Consider the following 12,798-nt stretch of genomic DNA (forward strand, 5'->3'; position numbering starts at 1 on the left):
CATTTATGATCTGATAAGATGCAAGGAATTATATGAACTTTGAAAATATGTGCTAACAGTTGCTTTGTGGACTAAAATTTGGTCTATTTTGGAGAAAGCTCCATTAGCAGCTGAGAAAAAAGTATATTCAGTTGCTGTTAGATGTTTCTTAATTCCACTTTGTTTATATTATTTTTTAGGCCTGAAGTTCCTTTATTGATTATATGTTTGGATGACCTCTATATTGGTGAGAGAGGTGTGATGAATTATCAAATTGGAATTTATCTGAGACTTTGTGTCAAGTGGTATTTGTTTTTGGTAATTATATGCAACAGTATTTGGGGCATAAATATTTACTATCATTATACTATCTTGTTGAATTGTTCTTCTTACCTGTATGTAGTGACCTTCTTTGTGCCTTTAACTTTGGCTTAAATACTTTTTTTGTCAAATATGAAGATATTCCAGCTTTCTGCCAGGCTCTGCTTTCATGTAATATATTTTTTATTCTTTTACTTTCAGCCTACTGCTGTCTTTGCATAGGTCAATCTCCTGCAGCATAGTTTACTCTTGTTTTTCCAATCTGCCAGTCTATATCTTTTAATTGGAGAGTTGAGATCATTTACATTTTGTGCTATTTTACAGATGTCTATTATTTCCTGCAATTTTGATTTTAAAAAATTTTTACAGTGCTGGGGATTGAACCCAGGGCCTTGTGAACACTACGCAAGTGCTCTACCACTGAGCTATACACCAAACCCTCATTTCAATTTACTTCTAATGTTTAATTCAATCCTATTTCTCATTTGATTAACTCCTCAAGTGAGATTCATCCTTTTCAAACCTCTGATGTTTGTTTTTATCTTCTTCTGTGTGTGAAATTTCTTTAAGTATCTTCTGTAATACTAGTTTAGTGTTCATGAATTATTTTAGTTTATGTTTATCTTGAAAGGTTTTTATTTCTTCTTTGATTCTGAATAATAGGTTTGCTAGATATAGTAATCATGTTGGCAGTTTTTCTCAGGGCTTGAAATACATTGTTCTAAGCTCTCCTGGGTTGTAAAGTCTGCTCAGTCATCATTGTTATTCTGATTGGTTTATCTCTAAATGTGACTGATGTTTCCCTCTTGAACTGTTCAGAATTCTATCTTTATTCTGTATGTTTGGCATTTTAATTATAATGTGTTGTAGAAAGTTTCTTTTGTGGTCTTGTCTATTTGGGGTTCTAATGCCTCCTGTATCTGGTAGTCCATCTGAATTCCAAGGTCTGGAAATTTTTCTGCTCTATTCCACTGAATAGGTTATCAGTGCAATTACCATGTATCTTTCCTCCTTCTTTGATAGCAATGATTCTCAAGTTTAGTCTATTAATATTGCCCCAGATTTCTTGTATATTCTTATCATTTTATTTATTTATCATTTATTTATTGCTCTCTGGATGTTCAAGTTCATATCCCTTGTTTTCAAGGCCTGAAATTCTTTCTTCTAACTGAAATCTATTAGTGAGCCATTCAACTGAGTTTTTGAAAATTTGATTAACTGAGATTTTCATTTCTAGGATAGCTTTTTATTTCTCTTTTAGGATTTTTATCTCTTTATTGAAATTCTCTTTCATATTCTGCATTTTATTTCTTAATCTATTTTTTAGATATTCTTTTAGTTCATTGATCATTTTAATGATCAACGTTTTTAATTCTTTATCTGGTATCTTCTCCACTTTGATGTCTATGTTGTCAGTGAGTGTTATGAGGTTTGGGGGCATGATATTTCCTTGTTTTCTGTATTTCCTATGTCAATTTTTTGTGCATCCATGTGGTGATTTTCTCTCTATGGTTATATGAGGGACTTTTTAGTAAGCTGTTTTCTCTTTATTATGTGCCCTGGACTAGGCATATATATCTAAGTGTCAACATGATATATTGATCATGATTCAGTCCCTAGCTGTGCTTTAAGAGGAAATAATAATCATTAGTAACTGTGACTGCTTCAGACCAAAGCCATATTCTAATAAAACTTGGAAAACCTATTTAAAATCTGTTAATTTATAATCTGCCATGAATCTGCTAATCCAAAAGTTTAAAAAAAATGGGAATGATCCTGTAGAATAGGCTGAGAAATTAGGTATTAAAAAAAGAAAAGTTACTACTATGCTATCTATATAGGGCATGAAAAGGGAAAATAAAAGTACAAATGGGGAGATTGAGACAGGAGCAGATAATGCACGAAGAAAAAGAGGCAAAAGAGAACAGCATATAAACATGAGAAAGGAAAACAGAATAAATTCAATTAATGCTGTAAAACATTAAAACCAAACTAAAGAAAACTAGATTAAGGACTGAATATCAAATTATAGGTGGAATCTATCAAATCAGTGCAAAAGATAATATATGTGAAATTTAGAAACTGACATTAGGGAGTTTCTCATTATTCCATTCTGAGCTATTTGAGATGGAAATATTTGGATTTCATCAGTTTTTGGATGCTTAATAAATGCCCACACCTCTGTGACTTTACCTCTAGTTTTTCTTGGTGTGGAGGTAGCAACTCACCAGCCCACCTGTAACACAAATGTAGGAGGCTCTGCCTCTTATTTGGTATTTCTGGGTACATAATAGCTTTCTGTAGGTTTCAGAGAAACAATTGTTAATTGTCTGAGTCCTAATGATCAGTTCTCCCTATATAAGTGCTTCATGTACCTGGAGTTGTGAAAACAGTTTTGAGGTCATCCACATAGATTTCAGGGTGGGTGAGGTGTGGTGACCTACAATAGAGGCATGGCAGCTCAGTGATGGTGATGCTGGTGACCTGCTGGAGCATGTGATTTGATGTGCCCACATCTAGGCACACTTGGTGTTGGTAGTTGTCTGTGGGGCTTCTGTTTGTGGGATTCATCTGTGGCACATGCAGTGCTGGTGGACATGGGCTGCTTCTGTTGGCTACTGGGACTCACACAATTTTTTCTGGGAATGATCATGTGTCTAGGTGTGCTAGGAAGTAGCCATTGTCTGGTAGATGTGAGTCTGCTGTTGCCTCCATGGCACATGTGGCACTGCTAGGGTGTGGGCAGCTTCTGCCAGTTAGTGGGGACCCCTTGGGGTACTCTCAGTGGTAGCTAGCATCTGTGGTACATGTGGCACTACTGGAATCTGAATGGCTTCGGCTACCTTCTGTAGATTGTACCTATGGCTAACACCTAAGGCACTTGCTGCTCCCCAGATGCTGCACTCCCTGAGAGTGACTTGTTCTCTGTTCTACTCCACCTCACTCTCCCTGTCAGAAGTGATGGGATGGGTGGGTATTCAGCCACCTTCAGCTAATAGAAATCCCTCTACACAGATTACTGGAACAAACTGTTTGAAAGGCATCACCCATTTGCTGCTATTTCTAGGAGGGATGAAACTATAAATTTAATTAATTCTAGGGAGGCAGGCTTGGATATGGTCCCTACAAAATGGCTGCCTGCCAGTTTTCCACTACCAATTTCAGATAAGCTGTGCACTTCTCCCTCACTAAGTGCCTCTGCAGCTCCTTCACTGGCTTAACTCAGTCTGGCTTTCTTTTCTAACATAGATACTGAAGTAAGCTTGTTAGTTTTGCACCCCTATTTCTACCTTTGTTGTCACTCTCCCCTGACCCACCCTGGTCAAGGTTTGGGGATAATGAATTATTTCCTGTTTGCTGTTCCAGCAACCACAATCCCTGACTCCCCCCAAGTTCCTTACTACCCAATATTGTGTTTCAGTGTTTACTATTTAACACCCACAGAGGAGCCAAAATTTGAGGCCTAGTTCCATTCTGCCATCTTGCCTCCCCTTATTTTCCTTTTAATAAACTTCCATTCTGCTCAATCAGCTGAAGATGTCTCCTCCTATATACACTTAAGACTGTATGCATCCAACTAATACTGCGCTAATACCTCCAGCCCTGACCTAACCCTGAGCTCTATGCTCATATATACACATGCCTACTTATCATTTCCTCTAGGTAATCTCACAGGTATGGAATCAAACTATTTACTAGCTCTATAACCTTTAGTAGGTTCATTCTTTCTGACTTGGTTTGGTTTTCTATAAAATGGGAACAATATTAATACCTACTTCATAAGATTATTATAATGACCAAGTGAGAAATATGGATGTCAAAAAATTGTAAGCTGAAAAATGCATTATAGATTTTAGTTATTATTGTTGGTTTTATTGTGAAATAGAATTTATAATACTATAACTTATTTTATAGTGATTTATTAAATGGTGGGGATACCCTGTTTTCTTACCACATATGTAAGTAACTTGCAGCTACTTCTTCACCCCTGAAAAACAAGGTTTACCAACTGTAGCTGAATCTGCAAAAAATATACAATTTTCTATTTTTTGACATTGCCTCAAGACTCTTTGTACAGCACAGGCGCACTCTTTAGGTAATAATTTGAACAAACAAAAATAATTTGAGGGTTGGGAAGAGAAAAGGGAAGTGGAATAGGCAACAAAATAAAAATAGATATTTCTACAGTATAGGCTTCAGAGACATAAAAAAGGAAACTGATGCAAAATACTTTGAAGACTCAAGGAAATAAAACTAAGAAGAAGATTTTGTCATAAAACAATCTATCTAGGCTGCACTCATTGGAGTGAATACATATGACTACCAATTATGGGTTTATTACTTTTCTTGAGATGCAAATATAATGTAAGAGATATCTACATTTCTTGGCTTGGCTAGCATGCCAACTCCTTGGCTAGGGGAGGGCTTAGTCCCATTATATCATTTCCTTTTTTGCTCTAAATATAGAATTTATAATGTATTTTGTTGGATTCTCAGTAAATATACATGATATATAGATATAATGATATAAATAGATATTAGTGCCAGCAAGTAATTTTAAAAAATACTGATGACAAAAAAATAATAAGTTTAAAAAAACACTGATGACTAAAATAAAAGGGAATAATTTGAGTTTTAGTACTGAATTCCTTTTGTTCATTATGGAAATAGGAATTTAAATGTAGATGAGATAGCCAGGTAAGAGGCTTCTTAAAACATTCTTCTATGTTGTATCACTGAAGCATATTTTTTCAACCTCAGGACTATTGACTTTAGGGGCCAGACATTTCTTAATTGCAGGGGGCTGTCATGTATATTATAGAGTATTTAGTAGCATCTGTAGCCTCTACTATTAGATATTAGTAGCATTCCCTGATTTCTAGCTGTAACAATCAAACACGTTTCCACACATCACCAAATATCTTGGAGTGGGGGATAAAATCACCACTTGGTGATTTTAGAGATAGAGGTAAAACTACAAAACACTGTATTAAGAAAAACGTTTGTGAAGATATCCCCTCTATCTATGCTGAGGTTAAGGTTAATCAAAAAAGAATGCCCAAAGCTTTGTTACCTAAGTGATCAAGAAATTCATGTTCTACAGAGCATGATATACCAGAAGGCAAAAGTCAATCCAGTGCAACAGTAATCACAGGACAGCATCACTGAAAATAATAAAACTTAGGCCACAGAAATTATGACACTAAAAATTCCATAAAGACCCTGTAATTGACAGCTAATGCTGCAGCAACAATACTATGACATTGTCAATATGTTGCATTAACTGAGAATATGTCAATATAACTGGATTTCCAGTGAAATACTTAGGAATGTTACTTTTTTGTGGAACATGCTTTAGGATAAATTCAACTAGGCAGAGGATACTGAGTTTTCACATTTAGAAAACATTCTCTAACCACAGTCCCTGGGAAACAAAAGAAATACATATCAGATGTAGCTTTCAGAAACACTATTTCTTTGGCCATTAGCTAGCTGACCAAGATTATACACTTGTCCATAATATAATTTTTAACTAGTTGAGAATGCATATATCATTATATTTGTTATGTGGGTATTGGATACTTCTTGCATTTTGTTTTACTCAGCTTTTTAACTTTTGCAACCAAAAGACCTGAGAAGAACAATTTTATAGGAAGAAAAGTTTATCTGGGGCTCACAGTTTCAGAGGGCCCAGTGGATAGATGGCTGACTCCATTGTTCTGGGCCTGAAGTGAGATAGAACATCATGGAAGAAGAGTGTGGAGGAAGAAAGCAGCTCAGAGCATGGTATCAGGAAGCAGGAAGCAGAAAACTCCACCCACCAGGTACAAAATATATACCCTAAAGGCATACCCCCAATGACCCACCTCATCCAGTCACACCTTAATTGTCTTAAGTTACCACTTATTAATCCCATGAGGTGATTAACTTACTGATTAAGTTCATACTCTCATAACCCAATCTTTCTCTTCTAGATCTTATTTTATTGTCTCACACATGAGCTTTGGGGGGATACCTCACATCCAAACCATAAATACTCCATGATTTCTTGAAGTTTTCTATAAAATCTCTTATTTTGTTCCTACCCCTCCTCTTCCCTCAAGTAAATTTACTAATATTCTTTCATTTTCCCAACCCTATACTTGCAAAACCCATCCTTTTTGAATTTCTGATCCAATGCTGACTGAAAAAGTATGTAGAAAACCTACAATACTAAGCTTTATTGCAGGTGTCATCTAATTTAACTGCCCCAACATTCCTTTTAAGGTTGATAAAATTATTATACATATTTTTAAAAAGCAAAGTAATTGAGGAAGGAGAAAGGGTTAAAATGGACAGGCAGGAAACTTTGGCTCCGCCAAGGTCAGGTTTCTATTCAGCAGGACTGAAAAACTACAGACACATGCCAGTCCTCAACTAAGTCAGGATGACTCCTGTGTAAGCAGATATTTACACAGTGAGATATTTGCTGTCTGGAGCCCTGTACTACGAACAAAAAGTGGGGGATGGCAACCTGATTGGACCAAAGAGCATGTGAGGTGCTCATGGACGCTGAGTGCCTTACCCAAGACTGAGTGGGATCTGGTTTCAATAACCCTGTAGATTCATAAATCATTAGACAATAGACGTTCTTGGGTATCTATTGAATATGGAAAATGACAAACCCCAAAATAGTGTGGCCCAAGAAGACAGAATGAGGGAGAAGGCAATACATTGATCCTTTCCAATACATTCATTCCCAATGACCAGACAGGCCCTGGAGAGGAAATATCTATTAAGTCTGAAATGACAGTCTCTGGGAAGAGGCCAAACCATTGATCCTTTCTTAAACGAATCCTTTCCCAGATACTGACCACTGACCCTAGACCCTCCATCTGACCCAGCAAAGATAAATCCTAGATACTGACTGTACCCCAGACCCCCTCCCATCTCACCCAGTAAAACAGACCACAAATTCCTAAGTGCTCAATCTGACATGCTCATTAAATAAGTCACCTCTCAGTGTAACCAATATAAGCACAGACTCCCCCTTTGGGTGATGGCTCATTTTCTACCAGGAAAGTGGGTCCATCAGAGGCATCACTCTTCTGAATAAAAAGCTGAGATGATCCATGAAGTTTGCATCTGACCCAGTCCTTTTGTGCTAACAGTCTCCCTCTCTTGATACCCCTCTCCCTTTGAGACATTTGCTTTCTTTCTATTACTCTTATAAATCCTGTTACTTTGCTCTCCTTGTGTTTGTGGATTTTATTCTTCAAATTTGCATGACAAATAACACAACCCGCATGCTCCATGCTACATAATGAAGCTCAGAAAGGTGAAGATTCTTGATAATAAGTGGTAAGATCAGGATTTAAACAGTTCATCTCATATCAAATCTCATTCTTTCACCACAATGATATATAATCTTCACTATTTCTCTTCTTTTCTCCCAATTCCAGTAGGGCATAAAGCCATGTTACTCTAGTGGAACCCAGAAGAAAAGTACCCCAGCTCTTACATTTTCCCCTTACTTGTCAATCTCTCACCCAGGGCTTGGGTCTAGTTCTTTCCAAAATCCCTAAAGTTGGATTTTTGATATTGCAAATTAACTATGTCGAGTACTAGTATTATTTTCAATATCAATTCTCAACTATACACTGTCTATATGAGATGCTCTTATATAGAGAGATTGGAAGTAAAAATACCTATAAATATATGCCACACAAAGAGAGGCATGGAAAGCTGTAATTTTTTTTAGATTAGAAAAATTACACAGTTGGAGATAATAGCATTACTCTATTGGAAAATTGAAAATATGTTCAACATATTGTCATTAGATAATTGCAAATTAAAAGCACACAATATCACTATATTCCCACTAGAAAGGTTAAAACTAACAAGCTGACAACAATAAATGTAGACAAGAATATGTAACATTTAGAAGTGTATTTGTTAACTTCCTATCACTGTGATAAACATACCTGAGAAAAACAACTTAAAAAGAAGAAAGGTTAATTTTAGCCAATGGTCTCAGAGGTTTCAGTCCATGCTTGCTTGGCTCTATTGCTTTTGGGGTCTGTGGTGAGGCAGAACATTGTGGAGAGCAGCTGCTCACCTTATGATATCTGGGAAGCAAAGAGTGAGGAAGGGACTGGGGTCCCAAAATTCTCTTCAAGTGCATTCACTAATGACCTCACTTCCTCTAACTAGGTCTCACCGCCTAAAGGTTTCCACCATCTCCCAATGTTCCACAAATTGGGGACCAAGTCTTCAGCACATGGGTCTTTGGAGAGCACTCCAGATCCAAACTACAGAAGGAACCTTCACACGTAGTTGGTGGAGTGTAAAATGGCACAATCACTTTGGCAAACAATTTAGCATTTTCTTATAAAGCAAGACAAACAGGTACCCTATTACATAACTGTTATAGTTTGGATCTTAAGTTTCTCCAAAGGCACATATGTTAAAGGATTGGTCACCAGCCTGTAGCACTGTTGGGATGTAGTGGAAACTTTAAAACATGGGGCCTAGTGGAAGGAAGCTAAATCATTAGGGGAATAATCTTAAAGGGGATATTGGGATGGTGGCCACTTTCTCTCTCTTTCATTTCCCAGCTGCCATGCGGTAAAGAGACCTCCTCTGCTACACTTATCCCCCATGATGTACTATGTCATCACAGGACCAAAGTGACAAGGTCAAATGACTATGGACTGAAACCTATGAAACCATGAACCGAAATAAATCTTGCTTTCTTCTAAATTGTTTATCTCAGATATACTGTTATGGTGATGGAAAACTGACCAAAACACAAACATTTCTAATTCAGAGGATTACCCAAGAGAAATAAAACACATGTACACACAAAACTTACAAATGGATGTTCACAACATTTTTCATAATAAAAATGAAAACAGGGGCTCGGGATACAGCTCAGTTGGTAGAGTGCTTGCCTTGCAAGCACAGGGCCCTGGGTTCAATCCCCAGCACCACAAACAAAACAAAACAAAACAAAAACAAAAAAACAAAAATGGAAACAGGCCAGCTTTCTATCAACAGGTGTATACAAATAACCTGTAGTTTATGGATACAGCTGAATAGTAACTAAAGAAATGGATCATTGATACATACAACAAAGTGGGTGAATGTCAAAAACATTATGCTGATTGAAAGAGACTTCACTAAAAGTATGTACGTGTATGTTTCTATTTATTTGCAGTCCTAAAACAGGCAAAACTAATATGTAGTGGAAAAAAATACAAACAGTGATTGCCACTGGAGGATGAGAGTGAAAGTATTTGGAAAGGTGCATGAGGGAACTTTCTGTAGAACTCAGCAGTCCAACTCCTAAGTATTACCCTAGAGAAATGAAAACTTAGGTTCATACAAAATAATCTGTGAATGTTTATAGTAGCTTTATTCAAAACTGTCAAAGCCTAGAAACAACACAAATGTCCTACAATACACGAATGATTAAATAGTGGTAGAGCCATACAATGGAATAATATTTGGAAATAAAGTAGCAACATATATAATCTCAAAGGCAAGATGTTGAGCAAGTTGAGTGATAATGGGCAGTCTCAAAATGTGATATTCTATATAAGTCCTCTTACAAGACATTCTGGGAAAGGCAATACAATAGAAATGGAGACAGAAGTGTTGGTCAGAATCTGAGACAAAAGGTTTGACTACAAAGGGTCAGCAACTGGAGAGTTTTCTGGGTTCATGAAGCTGCTCTGCATCTTGATTGTGTTGCAGTTAACACATCTGTATATATATTAATAGATAAGAACTCCAAAAAGGCTTGACATTATTGTATGATAATCTAAAAAATAAAATAAGAAACAATAAATAACAGTCACAGTTTACCCTCATTAAAAATGGGACCCCTTAGGACAAAGGGATAAATACCTCTCTGGGCAAATAAAACTGTTAGGTCGAAATTTGGGTGACTATATCAGGGAGAGTGGAGCAACTGAGGCAAAGGACAGCGCACCATATGGTTACTAATCAAAAGGGCAGGAAAACTCCACTGACCCTTAACTCCACCTGTCATGCAGTAGGACTCCCGCCCATTCCAGCCTATAAAGACCCTGAGCAGCCGAGGCCATGTGCGATTTTCTCCAGCTCCCTACCCTGACTGTACCCCGGGGGGATGGGAATTTCACCCAAGAGCCAAATTCCAATAAAGCTTGCTTCAGCTGCTTTCTGTCCGATTTTATTTGGCCACTAGCCATGTCCCCGAGTTTACCAAAACAATTAAGGTAACTCTCATTCTTATGGGGTTAACAACTATACTAGACAATCAGGAGTTAAAAAGGTATGCCAGTTGTAAGCAGAAATAACCAAAATGGTTTTGGCACCATAATGAAAGCACAAACAACTAGGATGGAACAGAATTCATGGATCAGAAATGCCTTTTATTCAGCAGTAGAGTCAGGCATTGGAGGGGCTCACTTTCTTGGTAGAAAATGGCCACCAGTTACAGGAGGGGCCTGGGTTTTTATAGGTCATAATGAGGGTTAATCATAGCAGAAAATTCTGTGTGACTTAATCATTATAGATTTGGGCAGTCAGAAAACTAGTTGTGCAGGTTAAAAATCTAACTCAGGAAAACATCTGTAAAAGCTTGAAATTTATTCTAACTCAGGGAAACAGTTAAGCTTAAAGTTTATTGTTACTAGGATAAAATTTAGAGCTCAGGGATCATTTGTTTGCCTTTCCTTTCAGGATTCAGTGTTACTGGGAAAGGATAAAAGCTCAGAGCTTGATGCTCATTGCTTATCTTCTTCCTCCAGGATCCATGTTACCAAGAACTTCACTATTGGATTTTTGTCCTTCCAGGATTCATTGACAATGGGAAAGGGTGAAAGTTCAGGAAAGTTTCTGCCTTCTCCCTTCAGGACCCATTGTCACTAGGAAGGGATGAATGTTTGCCTTCTTTCCCCCTCCCTCCTCCCAGGTCACACTGTCTTCCTTCCTCCCTGAGTGCTATCTTGAGGGATGTTATTTTCCATATCCTTCACCAGTTTCCAAGTTTATAGATGGCACACCAGAAAACAGGAGGCTGGGAAAGTCAGCTCAGCCTTCTGAGACTATGTGGTCAGCAGAAATGACAGCTACAGCCAGACAAAATAGGGTCTAAATTATTCTGAAAATAATATTCTCAGGGATTTTTCCTGATGATAAAGGGAAACTCCAGGTGGTAAGGGACACACACATATATAAAATAGTAACAATTATTTTACGCTTAACCCATAGTTTTACCTTATTAGCATAGTGAAACTCATACTTCTAGGTGAAGATGGAAGATGGTAATGACATATGTGACACATGAAGAAGCATTATGAAGAAGAGCACAGATGCAGCTAAAACCTCACCTCTATGTGTAAAGACAATAGGAGGGCAGTTCTTGCCTACCTCTCAAGATGCCATAAAAGCTATACCACTTGTTCTTTGCTTGAGTCAGGTTAACACATTGTCAGTGCTGACTCATTTGGGATCCACCGTAAGGCCTTAAATAAAGTCTGCTTATGAAACCAGAATTGAGGACAGGTAGTTAGTGCAGAAAGAGGGAATCAGGTCAAATAAAGAAAATGGAGGTCATGAAAGCCATCTACATCTGGGAAGTTGGAGACTGCTCCTGGGAGAATGGAATGTCAAATACCTCCAGAGCCCTTTGATTACCAACTTTACCTGCCCTTACCATCCTTTCTCAAACATCTGCAGGCAAAAGTTGCTAATTAATGCCCCTGGGCTCCATTTGGCCCTCCCCCTCTGCCCATCTGCTTCTCAACTTTTTGCCATCTCACCAGCATCTCCTGGGCCTAGTCACAAAGGCAGGAAGGAGAGAGATAAGGGGGGACAGAACAACGGACACCCTAATCTATAAAAGATGCAGGGCACACTCACTTCTTGGGATTCTCGAACATCAGTCATGGCCCCTTCTCCCTCCCAGGAGAAATCTGTGTTACTACTTTTAAATAAAACCTGCTTAATATGATTGCCTTGGCATGCTTCTCTGGCATTATACTTAAACATCTGAGGAAGCATAACTCCTCGCCCATAGATAAACAGCAGTATCACTTAAATTCTCTCTAGGTTCAGAATCCACTTTGATGTCCATGGGGTCTGTTAGAGATTAGTACCCAGAAAAGAAGCAGTAGGCATGAAATTTCTTTCCAATCAAATTCAAGTGACACGGGAACATAGATGTAGCTTTAATTTAAAAATGTGGGCCTCACTCTCAAGTATAACTCCAGCTCTCCAACTTAAGATGGCATTTCCTTAATGATATTGACAGAATCTTTGCTGGGCAATTTTTAATCAGGCGTTTTGAACTTCTCCTACAGCCATCTGTGTAATTTCTTAGGTATTTAGATTTAGCAAAAAACCTTGCTAAACTTACCAGGAATACCCCTCCATATCTGATCACCCTCCTTACCTGCTCAGGATTCTCATCCATCATCCTACCTCCAGGTAATGTCTAATCACCCTGGCTTACTTTCAGCAAGAATT

General features: G+C 37.8%; 1 long non-coding RNA gene across 1 annotated transcript in view; it reads left to right on the plus strand.

The window, feature by feature from the left end:
• The first annotated feature begins 387 nt into the window (after positions 1–387).
• The window catches only part of LOC306651769, a 100,478-nt gene continuing 88,067 nt past the window's right edge, over positions 388–12,798 (plus strand). The window contains exon 1 of the long non-coding RNA XR_013761200.1: positions 388–963. This is a non-coding gene — a long non-coding RNA (uncharacterized lncRNA). The remainder of the gene's footprint in view (positions 964–12,798) is intronic.

This window comes from Sciurus vulgaris (assembly GCF_902686455.1).
Source record: "Sciurus vulgaris genome assembly, chromosome: X".
Taxonomy (NCBI): Eukaryota; Metazoa; Chordata; class Mammalia; order Rodentia; family Sciuridae; genus Sciurus; species Sciurus vulgaris.